The following is a 14,264-nucleotide window of genomic DNA, read 5'->3' as shown; positions in this document are numbered from 1 at the left end:
TACCAGCTTGTAATCTGCATCCTTCTCACGGCATCACACTCACCTGGCACACTACCCAGCTGCTACACTACTCCCAACACAGCTGGTACATATCCAGATGGCACCCTACTCCCAATTCAGCTGGCATCCTACTACCCTGACATCCTACCTGCTATCCATCTGGCACCCAAACCTCTTGACATCCTAACCATATGTACCTGCTGTTTGCTTGCAGCTGTCAAAGTGACTATCAGGACCTTTAAATATCAGAATATAGCAGTTGGCTGCTATCAAAAGGATTGAATTCCTCTAGCAGTTCTGTGCTATGAGAGAGCTGTCAGAATCTGATATACAGAGCCCTCTCTTTTCTGAGAAATGAAAGGTCAGAGGGCAATCTGTGTGAGATTAGCATTCCCCAGAAAATCCAGCCAATTAATCTGTATTTGCTTCTAGCTGCTTGATGACTAATCTCTGGTGTTAATCACAGTCAATGAAGAGGTCTAAAATCGAGGAAACTATCTATCCATCAGGAAGCTGGCTAAAGCCTGTCAAGTTTCACATTTTATTGCAGTGCCTTAGAGTGCGTGTGCTCAATCCTCTGGAGATAGGTTGCTAAATAACATATGTTCACTGTTTAATTGGAAGAATATTGCCTTGGGCTTTCCACTGTTAATTTAGATCCAAAACTTTCCCATTATTCTTGGAACTCACCAATAAAAGCAAGTAAAGAAAAATTTAGCAATTAGAGAAATACATCCATAAGGTATAGGGAGGACGTGAAAGCTTTGGAAAAGGTGCAGAGGAGATTTATGAGGAAGTTGCCTGGTATGGAAGGAAAGGCCTCATGTGGAAAGGCTGAGGGACTTGAGGCTGTTTTCATTAGAGAGAAGAAGGTTGTGAGGTGACTCAGTTGAGACATTCAAGATGACCAGAGGATTAAATAAGGTGGACAGTGAGAGTCTTTTTTTCCTAGGATGGTGATTTCTAGCACAAGGGAACATAGCTTTAAATTGAGGGATGATACATGTAGGACAGATGTCAGAGGTAGTTTCTTTACTCAGAGTAGCAGGGATGTGGAATGCACTGCCTGCAACAGTTCTAGATTCACCAACTTAAAGGGCATTTAAATGGTCATTGGATAAACATATGGATAAAAATGGAACAGTGTCGGTTAGATGAGCTTCAGATTGGTTTCACAGGTCGGCAGAACATCAAGGTCTGAAGGGCCAACATTCACTGAAATGTTCTATGTTCTATGTTCTAGCATCAAGTCAGAACTGCTGTTTAAACTGCTTATGGGAAAGGATTGTTTTATTGTACTTGTATTAAGAGGTTATTTCTCTCACTGTCAAGATCCCATCTATATTTTGGAAGTTTGGAGATCGGATTTTTGAAGCTGTGTTGCATCAAGTTAAATGGATGCAGTTTACATGCTGTTACGTTGGACTACCATGGATGGATAAAGATAGCCAATAGGAACAACAAATTCCTGCCCACTGACCCTGCCTCTGCACCCCCAACACTTGTCTCTTCACAGGAAAGAGAGCATCAGTAGAGAATGCTGTTTACAAGAGCTCAACTCCATCACGCATGGTCTAAATGTCCTCAACATGCACTCACAGATAGACAAGATGGTGAAGAAGGATTTTGGCATGCTTTCTTTCATCGGAGCATTGAGTACAGGAATTGGGACATCCTGTTGCAGTTGTACAATATGTTGGTAAAGCCACATTTGGAGTACAGTGTGCAGTTCTGGTTTCCCTACTATAGAAAGGAAATTATTAAACTAGAAAGAGTTCAGAAAAGATTTATGAAGGTGCTATCTGGATTTGGAAGGTTTCAGTTATAAGGAGAGGCTGGCCAGGCTGAGACAGTTTTCCCTGGAGTAGAGGAGACTGAGGGGTGACTGAGGCCGTTAAAACCATCAGAGACATAGCTAAAGTAAATACCCAATGGCTTTACCCCATGGTAGTGGAGTCTTAATCGAGAGGGCGTTGGTTTAAGGGGAGAGGGGAGAGATACGAAATGGTCCAGAGGGACAATTCTTTCACATAGAGGACGGTGTATCAGCAACAGGCTGCCAGGTGTCGTGGTGGAGGTGAGTACAATTTCACATAGAGGACGGTGTATCAGCAACAGGCTGCCAGGTGTCGTGGTGGAGGTGAGTACAATTTCATCATCTAAGAAACATTTGAAAAGGTACAAGGGTGGGATTGGTATGGAGGGATACAGACCAAATACAGGTAAATGAGACCAGTTTAAATTGTGAAAACTGGGGAGATTGGACAAGTTGGTCAAAGGATCTGCTTCCATGCTGTAAATCTCTATAACTCTATGTCATAACAGCAGTATGTCAGGGGCCTCTGCTAAGATAGCACCAATTGCTAAGTGAATGAGGTGACCACACTTTACCAGCGGTTGGCAAAGACACCAGCAAAACCCAACTCTTTCACCCCTCAATCCTCCAGGAGGAGTTATCTGTAGGAATCCCCAGTCAACAATTGGATTAGACAGCTAACTGATGGACTGTCCATTCCAACTGCTATGATATCAGTCAGAACAAAAGAGTCCTGGGGTTAATTTCCCACAATGTTACGGTGTCATTGACTGCACTATTCAAGTGTCAGTTAGAGAACCCTTAGATAATCGAGAAGTCCTCATCAACTACTAAGTCGCCATCACAGTGAAGCTTGTTAAGAACAAGAAAAAGATCTTTCTTGAAATGCAAGATTTCTGGACTGCTGTCATTATGCTTTCATCCTTCAGCAATCCAAGCTCTATGATCTCTTACCACCTCAGGGTTACTGGCTGACTGCTCAGGGATATGTATGACCCACTCAAATTGTGATTAAAGAGGCCCCTCAGAAACCTGAGCAGTGAGTTCTAGGTAGGGACACAGTGACTAGCAGGCGGCAATATCAAAAATGTCATAGAGTAAGTCATCAACGTGGCAAAGATATAGATCAGAGACACAATGGCCTGTAACAATACACTCCCTGTACTGAGCTGGACTTCTCTGATCTCTCTGTAATTGTGCAGAGTGCAGCTGGAACTCCTGACAGTACGCCAAACATTCTCTGCTACTGCTGCTGTTCCTACTCTTCCTCCAGGGCCCCCACATGACAACATCTGTATCCAGCCGAGCGAGCTCAAAGAGTCCTGCTTGCCACTCCCTTCCACTGCTGCCTCTGTCTCCAGCATCAGAGGCTAGGAATATCGCAGCAAGTAACCCACCTCCTGACTCCCAAAAGGCTTGTCCACCATTTACAAGGCTCAAGTCAAGAGTGTGATGCAGTACTTCCCACATGCCTGGATGAGTGCAGCTCCATAAGCACTCAAGAAGCTTGAAACCATCTAGGACAAAGCAGCCCATTTGAATGGCACAACATTCACAAACATCCATTCCATCCACCACCAATGCTCAGCAGCAGCAGTGTGTATTATCCACAAGATGCCCTGCTGATATTCACCAAGATCCTCAGACAGCATCTTCCAAACTCACAACCATTTTTAGCTTGCAGGACAAGGGCAGCAGATACATGGGGACACTACCACCTGCAAGTTCCCCTCCAAGCCACTCACCAACCTGACTTGGAAATATATTACTGTTCCTTCACTGTTGCTGGTTTAAAATCCTGGAATTCCCTCCCTTACAGCATTGTGAGTCAATATACAGGGTATGGACTGCAGTGATTTAAGGAGGCAGCTCATCACCACCTTCTCTAGGGAAATTATGGACTGGTAATAAATGCAGGTCCAGCCAGCAATGCCACGTTCCATGAGTGAATTTTAAAAAATACATTCTCTCTCACAAATTGGGAGAGTCTGAGCTGGTGTAGGGTCTTTATGTGTCCTGTACTCAAAGGGAATGACCTAACCTTTAACCGTGTCTCTATCTCAGTGAGTGACTTCCTCTGGGGATCAGTTTCCTCATGAGTGAACTTGACACTGGCCTGCTGACAGTGTGATCACGCTGTAGGAGGTAACCTATAAGAAACAGTACCGTCAAGGTCAGGATGCTTGCAGTTATCATGTAATACCAGATAAAGTTTCATATGTTGATTTGCCATTGAGTCAACATGACAGTTAGCCATCTCCCACTTGCCCATTTCCCATAGATACTCTGGTGATCATCAAAGCCTCTTCCTCTGCAGCTGTTAATTACACAACCTCCAGTTATTTATTTCTCTCTCACCCTGTCATTCTGCAGCCTATTCTCTTGCATAAAGGAAAAGTAAGGCTGAGGAGAGTGATGGGTGGACAATGTTTGTCGAGGATGGTTACGAGGGAGAGGCTGAGCACTGGATTGGGATGGAATTGGCTGTGAGTGCTGGATGCGCAGATGGTGTGGTAAGGAAGTTAGATAGCAGCACCTTTATGGAGGAATAAAATGTTGAAAAATACTTCAAAAAGCAGACTAAGGTGTTGAAGGTGCTAGATATAGCAGGATATTGATCAAGATGCCAATGTCCTCACTTTTCTCAGGGGTTTAGCACCTCACAGTTGCCATTGATCTGCTGGGCAACCAGAAACCATATAAGCAGCAACCTCTTCCTCCTGTTACTAGCGAGCAGTGACTCCCTGTTGGTCCTTACAGTCCTTAAACAAGCATCCAAGGATGGGTTATAGTGTAGCATCTGTCTCCTTTGACTCCATTGAGTTGGATTGGGGTGGACAATGTTAGAAGTCACACAACACAACGTTCTAGCCCAACAGGTATATTTGAAATCATAAACTCTCAGAACACTGCTCCTTCATCAGGTGAAGTGGAGAGAAGCGCACAGGTACAGAATATAAAGGTGGAGAGATAATGGCAAGATTAAGAATATCAACAGATAAGTGCAAATAGTGTGATCTATCATCTGAAAATCAACTCCACACAGGGGCCTTGGGAAGATCACATCTTGGTGAATTGGAGGAGCCAGTGTAGATGCATTGGGCTCAACCAAGCTAGTCTCCAAATTCTGAGACCTCAACCTCTGCTCCACCTTCTGCAACTGGATCCTCGACTTCGTGACACACAGACGGCAATCACGACAACCCTTAATACCAGCACCCTACAAGGCTGCATACTTAGCCCTTTTCTATACTCCCTGCACATGATTGTGTGGCCAAATTTCGTCCTAACTCCATCGATAAGTTCACTGACACCACCATCATTGTAGGCTAGATCCCATACAATGATGAGACAGAATACAGGAAAGAGATAGAATGCTTGGTAATGTGATGTAAATATAACAGTCTCTCCCTCAATGTCAGCAAAATGAAAGAGCTGGTCATGGATGTCAGGAAGCTAGGTGGAGGGAATGCCCCTACTTACATCAATGGAGCTGAGGTGGAGAAAGTTAAGAGCATTTAATTCCTAAGAGAGACGATAACCAACAATCTATCCTGGTCCACCTACATTGATGAGATGGTCAAGAAAGCGCAACAATGCTCTGCTTCCTCACAAGGTTAAGGAAATTTAGTATGTCTATAAAAACTCTTACCATTTTTATAGATGCACCATAGAAAACATCCTATTTGGACGCATCATGGCTTGCTATGCTGGCGTTTACCCAGAACCGTGAGCAACTAGAGAGTTGTGAACACAGTCCATCACGCAATCCAACTTTTCATCCATAGACTCCATCTATACTTTGCGCTGCATCTTAATTACAGCCAGCACTATTAAAGACCCCTCCTACCCCTGTTATAATCTCTTCCAACCTCTTCCATCAGGCAAGAAACAAAAGCTTAAACACATGCCAACATGTTCAAGAACAGCTTCTTCCTCGCTGTTACTAAACCTCTGGATGGACCTCTCAAATTTTAAATTTAATGTTGATCTCTCTGTTTGTGAACCTCTCTGCAGCCATAACATTGTTACCTTTGCTTTGTTCTATTACCCTAATGCACTTCGTATGGTGTGATCTTCCTGTATTGCATGCAAAACAAAACTTTTCATTGTACCTAGATACATGTGATAATAATCAATCAAATCTAAAAGTTCCATCCTCCTGCTGAAATGTTTCTGTGATTTTGTGATTAAATGATGTCATTGATGGGTAGTTACTTCTGGAAATTAACAAGTTGTTGGGATAACTTACTGCTGACATAACTTTCAAGATATTAACATATGCATCTTAGTAGATTTGTGTGCTTTGAAGAGGATAATGTTTTAGTTTAATCTTCAGCAATGTTTGTTTATTTTGATGGATACATAACTGGTTAATAGGCATTATTTGAGTTGCTAAAACGTAATATGTGATTATTTTGACAGATTTATGGGGTCACAGGTGGCTCAGACATTAGCCTCACTGCTGCCTCACATTACCAGGACCCGGGTTCAATTCCACTCTTGGGCAACTATCTGTGTGGATTTGGCACATACTCCCCATGTCTGTGCAGGTTTCCACTGGGTGCTCTGGTTTCCTTCCACAGTGCAAAGATGTGCAGGTTAAGTGCATTGGCCATGATAAATTGCCCCGTAGTGTCCAGGGATGTGCAGGTTACGTGTATTAGTCATGGGAAATGGAGTTATGGGGATAAGGTATGAGGTATAGGGGTGAGGCTGGATCTGAGTATCATAAAGTCATAGAGATCTACAGCAGAGGAACAGACCCTTCAGTCCAACTCATCCATGTTGACCAGATATTCTACATTAATCTAGTCCCTTTTGTCAACACTTGGTCCATATTCTTCTAAACCCTTCTTACTGATATACTTATGCAGATGCCTTTTAAATGTTGTAATTGTTCTGACCTGCACCACTTCCTCTGGCAGCACTCTCGGTGGGAACAAAATCGTCCCTGAAATCCCTTTTACGTCTTTCCCCTCTTACCCTAAACCTATGCCCTCTAGTTCTGGAAACCCCACCCCAAAATAAAGACCTTGTCTGTTTACACTATTCATGCCGCCCCCCCCCCCACACACACACACACATACACACCCCATGATTTTATAAACTTTTATGTACATACGCCTACAAGGAAATGGCAAAAGAGACAGCTAAAGTGAGCTCAGAAATTATCTTAAGGGATAGATCAGGAGAATTGCATTGGCAAACAGTTACGGTGATAATTCAGAGCACTCAACAATGATAAATTCCACTAAGAAAGACTCGGAGGAAGGGCACCCCATCTGCATTTAATGGAGAAAGCTACAGGTTGCATCGAATTGAGAGGAAAAGGGTAGTATTCTCTGAAAATTAAGATACATTGAAGAACAAGAGAAAAACACAAAAACAAACCAAAGATAACTAAAATTTATATTGGTCTTTGAAAAGGAAAAAAAAGTAAACATTTGTCCTCTGTGCAGAGAGAAAAAGAGAGTGCTAGCAAAAGAGAGGGAAGGGGGAGGGAGGAGAGAGAGTGGAAGAGGGAAAGAGAGGAAACAGGAGAATAGAGTGAGGGAGACTGAGGGAAATGGCAATTAAATTGAACTGCAACTTTGCATAGTTTGCACATATAATATCCTATATATTATTCTCTAGGATACAAATGGGAGCCTTGAAACTATAAAACATGAGGGGAAAGTGAGGGAAGAAGAAGAAATTACATTCATCAGTGAAAGGGGTCTGAGAAAATTATGAGGATTAATAGTTGACAAGTCCACAGGTCCTGATGAACTTCATGCTAGTATCTAAAAACAAGGGGCTGCTGAGTGAGTGAGTGCATTAATTTTAATTTTCTAACATTCCCTCAATCCTGGACAGGTCCCATCAGGTTTGAAGACAGCAAATGTAATGCCTTTATTAAAGAAAGGAGAGACAGAAAGTAAGAAACTGTATAAGTAAAGCAGTCCACTTAACATCTGTCATTGGGAAAATGCAGGAGATTACACAAGATATTTTCAAAATCTGAATGCTATCGGGTAGAGTCAACATGGTTTTGTGAAAGAGAAATCATGTTTGATTAATTTTATTAGAGTTCTTTGAGGAAATAACAAGTAAGTGGAGAAAGGGGAACCTATGAATGTGGTATACTCGGATTTCTGAAAGGCATTTTACAGATGCCACAAAGATTGCTGCACAAAAGTCAATGGTGGGCTGTGTTACATAATAGGAGAAAGTGAGGACTGCAGATGCTGGAGATCAGAGTAGAAAAGTGTGGTGCTGGAAAAGCACAGCCAGTCAGGCAACATCTGAGGAGCAAGAGAGTTGACATTTCGAGCATAAGCTCTTCATCAGGAATGATGAAGAGCTCACACTTGAAATGTCGATTGCCCTGTTCCTTGAATGCTGCCTGACCGGCTGTGGCTTTTCCAGCACCACATTTTTTGACTCTGGGTTATCTATTAGCAAGGATTGTGGATTGGATAGCTGACAGGAAAACAAATTGGCATAACCAAGTCATTTTCATTTTGGCAAAATGCAACAAATGGTCTGCCATAGGAATCACTGCTGAGGCCTTACTATTTACAATTTATATAAATGATTGGATGAAGGAACTGACTGCAAAGTTACCAGATTTGCTGACAACAAAGACAGGTAGGCAGGGAAATTAAGCAGAGCACATAAGGAGTCAACAAAGGGATATAGGTAGGTTAAATAATTGGGCGAGGAAATTGGCAGAGAGAGCATAACAGGGGTTTACATGAATTTGTCCATTTTGGCTTGAAGTATAGACAAACAGCATACTGCATAAAAGGAGAGAGATTACAGAACTTTGTTCCAGTACATGAAAAGTTAGGTATTGCCAGTGATTGTGGAAATAAAGTTAACTTTGTCATTTCTTGCACAAGGAATGGATAAGAATAAGAATATTTTGCTGCAGTTATATAGGGCCTTAGTGTGACCAATTCTGTATTACTGCATTCAGTACTGGGTTCATTATTTAAGAAAAGACATTGCACTAGAAGCAACCCAGGGAAGGTTCACATGATTGAACCATAAGATGAAGGGGCTACCTTATGAGGAAAGGTTAGACACATGAACACATAACAGTTTGAGTTTAGAAAATATGAGAGATAATCTTATTGGTCCCTTGAGAGGACTTGAGAGGGTGGTACTGGAAGGAAGTTTCTCTTTGTGGGAGAAACAAGAATTGAGGGGGTAATGTTTAAACACAAAACAGAGACAAAGAGAAATGTATTCATAGAATAGAATCGCTACAACGTGGAAACAGACCACTTTGCCCGATAAGTCCACACCTACTCTCCGAAGAGTATCCCACCCAGAAACATTCCTCTACATTATTCCTCCACGCTTCCTCTGATTAATGCACCTAACCACACATCCCTGAACACTATGGACAAGTTAGCATGGCCAACTCACTGGACCTCACATCGTTGGAATGTGGGAGGAAACTGGAGCATGCAGAGGAAACCCACACACACACGGGGAGAACATGCAAACTCCACAGAGACAGTTACCCAAGGCTGGAATCGAACCCAGATGCCTGGTGCTGTGATGCTGTAATGCCAACCACTGAGCCACCATGCCACCCATTTGTTCTATTAGTCATGAGTCTATAGAATTATCTTCCCCAGACAGTGAAGGAGGCAAAGTCATTGAATATCATTAAGGCAGACATAGATAGATTCTTGACTGGCGAAAATATAAGGAGTAGGTAGGAGATGGAAGTTAAATCTACAGTCAGATCAGCCATGATTGTACTGAACAGTCGAGCAGGCCAAAAGGCACAATTATATTTGTCTGTTTGTGTGATTGCGGGATCCTTCTGTAATTAGGTTAGTTGCTGCATTTTCCTAAACTACATCAATGTCTGTATTTCAAAACTTTTTCATTAGCTATCAGCAGCTTCAGGACATTTTGTGGATATGAAAGATGTGACATAAATGAATGTTCTTTTGAACAAAATGAGCAAAACTATGCTTCAAGCCCTTTCATGAGCATGGAACTCTGGAAAATGATCACTGGTCATTTGTTTTTTTTTAATTCATTTGTGGGACGTGGTGATCACTGGCTGGGCTAGTATTTATTGCTCATCCCTTCTTGTCCTTGAGAAGGTGGTGGTGAGCTACCTTCTTGAACTGCTGCAGTCCATGTGCTGTAGGTTGACTCACAATGTTGTTAAGGAGGGAATTCCAGGATTTTGACCCAGTGACAATGAAGGAATGGTTATACATTTCCATGTCAGGATGATGTGTGGCTTGGAGGGGAACTTGCAGGGGACGGTGTTCCCATGTAACTGTGGCCTTGTCCTTCGAGATGCAAATTGGAAGGTGCTAGGGATCTTTTGCGAATATCTGCAGTGAATTTTGTAAATGGTACATACTGCTGCTACTGAACATCGGTGGTGGAGGGAGTGGATGCTTGTAGATGTGGTGCCAATCAAGTGAGATGCTTTGTCCTGGATAGTGTCAAGATTCTTGAGTGTTATTGGAACTGCACCCATCCAGGCAAGTGGGGAGTATTTCATCATACTCCTGACTTCTAGGCATGGAAAGAGGCTCTTCAGCCCAACTCATCCATTCGGGCCAGACATCCCAAACTGAATCAATCCCATCTGTCTGCATTTAGCCCATATTCCGCCAAACCCCTCCCATCCATGTTCCTTCCAAATGTCTTTCAAATATTGCAATTGCACCCACCTCCACCACCTGTACTGGCAGTCCCACCCACACACCCACCACCCTTTGCGAAAAAGCCATCCCTTGAGTTCCCCCCAAATCTTTCCCCTCTCATCCCAAACCTGTGGCCTCCAATTTTTGACTCCCCTACTAGAGAGGGCTCATGCTTTCCCTTCAGGAAGAAGGGCTCATGCCTGAAATGTCAAATCTCCTGCTCCTTGGATGCTGCCTGACCTGCTGCGCTTTTCCAGCAACACATTTTCAGCTCCGACCTCCAGCATCTGCAGTCCTCACTTTCTCCTACTGAAATACCGGGTTTCCTGTCTCCAATTCATAATACATGAGTACACTCATTGCACTGACCAGTCCTTAGAAATGAGGTGACTCTTTGTACCTCCTGTTTACTTTTTCCTTTTGTTTTGTGTTATTTCTTTCCCCCTAGACTAAGTAGACCTTCTGAATCTCCTATTTATGTCTGTCAGCAAGGGTTCTCTAATGGCCCAGGTTAACAACCACAATCAAAGATCACAATGAGAACCAGCAGGCCCTCATTCCAATTACTAAACAACCCTGGGGAAAAGACTTTTACCCACCCAATCCATACACCCCATGATTCCACAAACCTTGTGCAATGCTCCTCAGAGGGTCAATGTGGGCATGATGGGCCAAACGACCTCTTTCCACACTGTAGGGATTCCATGATTATGAATTTTTTAAAGATGCATTATTGAACACACATGTTCTGATTACAGTGGATGCTCGATCGCAAAGTGGTGAGGTACAAAGGCAGAATATCAACCCAGGAGGTTGTAGGGTGAAATGTTTGTGTTTGTCTTCATGTTTGTGAGTGTGTGGTGAGTCGTAACAATGGGAAAGTGCCAAGGGATGTGAGGCCGTGTTGAGGTGACAGCATTACATATGCATTCATCAAACAAAGATACATATCTTTATGATCGTCATTTCCTGAATATTTTGTTTAACCCAAAATAAAACTATGAAATAAAAAAAGCATTGATGATACAATGCAGGAAAATGTCAATGCAAATCCAATATAGGTTAGTGTCATCCTGAAGGCATTCATTCAAATTGAGATATAGTTTTGTCCCAGCAGAAAGGTTAAGAATTGAATATTAAACAACAAAATGTCAGCAAGAAATATGACATGTAATTTAATTTGGACAAAACAGCGAAATTTGACCAGCTTTGTTTTAGTCATTTATCTGGACTCATGACACATTGTTTCCCAAAGACTTCAATACCATTAATTCTTCATATTTAGAAATATCCAAACTATTCCATCCTGAAAAGTAAATGGAGCAAAATGGGACAAGCCCCAGAGTCAGAGGCAGAGATTGCTATGCATGATTAACTCATGCATGTGCAATTTGAAACAGGTAGCATGAAAACCTAGTGCTGTGTGCTGATGACAATGTATGTGATAGATAGTCCAGCGCTGAACATACTGTTTACCTGACTGCACATCACAAAGGGCAGGCAGAGCAGTTGTGAGGAGGATATAAATGTCCAGTAATTCTGATGAGGATGTGAAACATCACGGTGGAATGGCTCACAAATGTGTTGGATCCAATGGGGTATGGTCAACTCTTGGGCAGCGTTGTAGAGGCCAGAGGAGTGGAAGTCATATAAGGCATCCAGCTGACAACTGAGTCAGATCTGGTGTCAGGGAGGGTTCAAAAGAGCTGAGACAGAAGTCAGGTCCAATGGATTCAGGCTGGCGGGTATCGGTTTGGGTCTCAGTTAGGGGATGGCAGGGGGGAAGGGGAGGAGCTGAGGTAAGGGGGCTGATGTGCAGTTTGGTTTGAGTTCAGTAGCTGTGACAGGTGGCTGGTGTATGAGAGGGGGCATGTTGGGTCTGACAGGTGGGAGGCGTTGTTGGGTACAGGTTCCATCAGGCCACCAGGGTGAAGTATTAAAGACAAGGGTTAAGGTCAGGTCCAGGAGGAAGCGGGTGCAAACATGTCAGACTGGAAATGCTGGAGTGTAGATTCTGTAGGTAGCCTGGTATTATGGGATATATATACAACTGATCCAGCATTGTTGGTTCAGGGGTGCAGTGGAATTATATCAGGTTGGGTTCTAGTCTGATTGCAATATAGGGATCTCCTTGATTTTTCTGGTCAATATTCATCTCTCAGTTAACAACTAAAATAAATTGTCTGATCATTACCTTATTATTGTTTAAGGGGAGCTTGCTCTCCATGTCAATAATCTGCTCTGCTTTCTGCATGACAACAGTGAGTACACTTTTAAAATACGCTATTAGTTATAAATGGTAATGATTATTGAATTATTTTTCTTATTAACTCGTGCGATGTGATAATATGAGATGGAAAAAAATGTGGGCTTACTTCATAAACCCTCAGTTCACTTACAGGAAAGACCAGAACAATTGCACCCGAGGGAATATCTAAGGCCTCAATCGGCCTTCCGATCTCAGAATCTATATGATGTGACTTAGTTGTAAGTTGCTGCGTATTTATTCCTTCAAATTCTTTTGCCCTTGGCTGTGTGTTCCGGAAGGAAGTGCCTGTTGAGTAGATGGCACCCCTCCAGTATGTTTCTGCAACTGCCGATCTTCATTAAGTGAATATGCATTATTGATCGCTATTTTATCTTGTTCTTTAAGCCAACATTGATACCTCTACACTGAAGTAGAATGCTGTAATATCTGAGTCTGCGGATGTCTGCACATTCACTGTCTCTAAGGCTGCTTGCTCCTAAGAGTTGGGCTTTTTAATCCACGTATACTGTAACGCTCCTTCGCAAACTCTGTGCATTGTGGGTTATCAAAAATGGCTCTTAGTTTGGTATCTAAAATCTCTCTCTCTACATACTCACCCTGGACCGGTATCTTAAGTACTGTCAGAGTCATTTACATCATGACTTACATGAACATTATTCAGCCACAGCAATGTTTCAGGTGTCCAGTTTTGAGGAAGTGATCACGGGTATAGTATTTTCTAAAGAATTCTGTCCAATTGAAGTTTCAAAGTGTGAACCAAGGAGCTTGAATAACCTTCTCACTACCCTCTGAGATTGGTCAACTCAGTACATACCAGGGGTTGAACATAGAACCTGAGGCTTCACACCATATCATATGGATGTTTTGGAAAATAAAATACATACACTTAGTCTTCAGATCTGTTGTGCTGAAACACCAACAGTCACTTTCCAAGTGTCAGCATAACCCTTTGCCTGTTTATGATCCTTCCTATCTCAATTTTCCATGATAGCAGAAACTTTAAAAACATGATACTGAAGATAAGATTGCCTCAAAACATCACAGAATCATCTGAGCTGCTGTAGGTTCTTACAGCTCAAAGAAACTCGAACCCATTGAGCTGCCTTTGAGAGAAGTCCACACCATTTTATTGCCTGCCTTGTTTTTCATTATTGCAGTGCAAACATTCCCGGTTCAAAGAATTATCTAATTAGTGTTTGGAAATTACTATTGATTCTGTTTCCATGATTGTTTCAGTACATTTCAGATCACAACAACTCTCTGTGTGAAAACAAATTCTCACCCATCGCCCTGTACTCTCTGACTTTAATTGGGATCAGTCAGGCGGTATCTCAGTCTTGAAATTCTCTTTGTTGTTTACAAATCACTCCATGATATTGACATTCCTTTGCTCTGTCGTCTCCTCCAGTTCTACAACCCTCTAAGATCACTGTGCTCCTCCACATCTGACCTCATGTTCACTCGAAATCCCTTTGTTCAAATAATGGTGATCACGCCATGAGCTGGA

The sequence above is a fragment of the Hemiscyllium ocellatum genome, chromosome 13 (assembly GCF_020745735.1).
Source record: "Hemiscyllium ocellatum isolate sHemOce1 chromosome 13, sHemOce1.pat.X.cur, whole genome shotgun sequence".
Lineage (NCBI taxonomy): Eukaryota > Metazoa > Chordata > Chondrichthyes > Orectolobiformes > Hemiscylliidae > Hemiscyllium > Hemiscyllium ocellatum.
This window is presented reverse-complemented; position numbering follows the sequence as displayed.